A 2933-nucleotide genomic window follows, 5' to 3' on the forward strand; every position below is an offset into this window, starting at 1 on the left:
GCAGAGTACATCATGAGAAATGCTGGGCTGGAAGAAGCACAAGCTGGAATCAAAATTGCCAGGAGAAATATCAATAACCTCAGGCATGCAGATGACACCACCCTTATGGTAGAAAGTGAAGAAGAACTAAAGAGCCTCTTGATGAAAGTGAAAGAGGAGAGTGAAAAAGTTGGCTTAAAGCTCAACATTCAGAAAACGAAGATCATGGCATCCCGTCCCATCACTTCATGGGAAATAGATGGGGAAACAGTGGAAACAGTGTCAGACTTAATTTTTCTGGGCTCCAAAATCACTGCAGATGGTGATTGCAGCCATGAAATTAAAAGACGCTTACTCCTTGGAAGGAAAGTTATGACCAAACTAGACAGCATATTCAAAAGCAGAGACATTACTTTGCCAACAAAGGTCCGTCTAGTCAAGGCTATGGTTTTTCCAGTGGTCATGTATGGATGTGAGAGTTGGACTATAAAGAAAGCTGAGTGCCAAAGAATGATGCTTTTGAACTGTGGTGTTGGAGAAGACTCTTGAGAGTCCCTTGGACTGCAAGGAGATCCAACCAGTCCGTCCTAAAGGAGACCAGTCCTGGGTGTTCATTGGAAGGACTGATGTTGAATGAAACTCCAGTACTTTGGCCACCTGATACGAAGAGCTGACTCATTGGAAAAGACCCTGATTCTGGGAAAGATTGAAGGCAGGAGGAAAAGGGGATGACAGAGGATGAGATGGTTGTATGGCATCACCAACTCGAAGGACATGGGTTTGGGTGGACTCTGGGAGTTGGTGATGGACAGGGAGGCCTGGAGTGCTGTGGTTCATGGGGTTGCAAAGAGTCGGACATGACTGAGCGACTGAACTGAACTTGAGGTTAAGAAATGGAAGAAAGTCCACATGTATGCTTATTAGACTGCATTGAGGAACATAGTGTACCCATATCCAGTCATTATGACCTTCCCTGAGTTCCAAAGGGCAGATGCGAGCAGTTGCTAATAGAGTGAAGAGCAGCCAAGAACCCAAAATAGGCAAGATTAAAGGGACCAGATAAACTCATCAAAAGTAGGAGACCGCCCACCTGAGATGAGATTAAGGGAGTGCAAGCCCCACACACACACTAACCTTGTCAGACTCCACCAGTATAAAAACCCTCAAGTTCTAGGTTTTCAAGGCAGAAGTCTGGTATATCTCCCTTTGCGTTGCAAAGTGGTAGAGCTATTCTTTTCTACTTCACCCAAAACTTGTCTCCAGGATTTGATTCGACACGGATGTACAGAAGAGCTAAGCTTTCAGTAACAGAAGTCAGTCTCTGAGAAGAGCGTGCTAGACTAGCTCCAGGAAAAGACTGGATGCTTTCCTAGGCAACTTCCAGTCTGAAGGTTTTGGTTCACCCAGAAGACAGTGAACATCATGGATCGGAATGATAGCCTCTCTCCGTTTGACCAGTATCTGGCCTCCCCTCAAGGTGCCATGAGTCCTGGAATCCCTGTCTTCAGTCCAATGATGCATTATGGCACAGGACTGACTCCGCAGCCAATTCAGAGCACCGACAGTCTGTCTACTTCAGAGGAGGAGCAGCAGCAGACGACGGTGAGAACAGGTCGGCTTTCGACGACATCCCAGCAGGCAACCCAGGAGGCCTTGGACCAGACACCACAGCTCTTCGACTCACAGCCTCTTACGACCGAACCCTTGCTGGGTACCACTCCCCTGTATCCATCCCCCATGACCCCCATGATCCCCATGACCCCTGCCATGCCAGCCTCAGAGATCGCTGAGTTGGTGCCACAGCTGCACAATGTTGTATGCACAGTGAATCTTGGTTGTAAACTTGACCTAAAGAGCATCGCCCTTCTTGCTCGAAATGCTGAATATAATCCCAAGAGGTTTGCTGCTGTAATCATGAGAATAAGAGAGCCCCGAACCACTGCACTTTTATTCAGTTCTGGGAAGATGGTGTGCACAGGAAGCAAGAGTGAAGAACAGTCCAGGCTAGCAGCAAGAAAATATGCCAGAATCATACAGAAGTTGGGTTTTCCAGCTAAGTTCTTGGACTTCAAGATTCAGAACATGGTGGGGAGCTGTGATGTGAAGTTCCCCATAAGGTTAGAACCCCTTGTGCTTAGCCACCAACAGTTCGCTAGTTATGAGCCAGAGTTATTTCCTGGTTTAGTCTACAGAATGATCAAACCGAGAATTGTTCTCCTTATCTTTGTCTCTGGAAAAGTTGTGTTAACAGGTGCTAAAGTCAGAAGTGAAATTTATGAAGCCTTTAATAACATCTACTCTATTCTAAAGGGTTTCAGGAAGACATCGTAATGGCTGTCGTGTGCTCCTGCCTCCTCCACCCACTTTTTTTTTTGTAACCAATTGGTTTTGGTGTATTTGTTGTGTTGTAGATGGTCCCATGTGGTGAGAGGTTGGACTTGAGGTTGTAAATCACAGTTCCAATTGAAGCTCTCCTGCATGTGTACCCCATAAGGGTGCCAAGAAGGGGTATTATTTCTACAGGAAGAACGCCAGAAGTGTTACTGTAAGTTGTTGAAACTGTGTTACTAATCGGGCAGTAATGTCTGTTTATTTATATTTAGATTTTAAACATTTCATGCCTTTTTAAAAAAGTTTTTGAAAATTCTTGTATTTTATTGATTGATTTTTGGCTGTGCTGGGTCTTTGTTGCTGTGCACAGGTTTTCTCGAGTTGTAGTGTTTGGGCTTCTCCTTGCTGTGGCTTCTCTTGTTTCAGAGCATGGGCTCTTAGGTCACTCAGGCAACAAGCTTAGTTGCCCTGAGACATATGTGGAATCTTCCTGAATCACGGATCAACTCCCGTGCCTTGGCAGATTCTTAATCATTGGACCACCAGAGAAGTCCACTTACTGCTTTTGACAAGTTGGTTTAAGGGGCAAAACTTTGTGTTAAGGCACCTCAACAACTGATTAG

At 45.4% G+C, this 2933-nt stretch overlaps 1 pseudogene; it reads left to right on the forward strand.

Annotated features, from left to right (window-relative positions):
- The first annotated feature begins 1401 nt into the window (after positions 1-1401).
- Positions 1402-2310, forward strand: LOC113900749 (annotated as a pseudogene).
- Positions 2311-2933: the final 623 nt, after the last annotated feature.

The sequence above is a fragment of the Bos indicus x Bos taurus genome, chromosome 11, assembly GCF_003369695.1.
Source record: "Bos indicus x Bos taurus breed Angus x Brahman F1 hybrid chromosome 11, Bos_hybrid_MaternalHap_v2.0, whole genome shotgun sequence".
Lineage (NCBI taxonomy): Eukaryota > Metazoa > Chordata > Mammalia > Artiodactyla > Bovidae > Bos > Bos indicus x Bos taurus.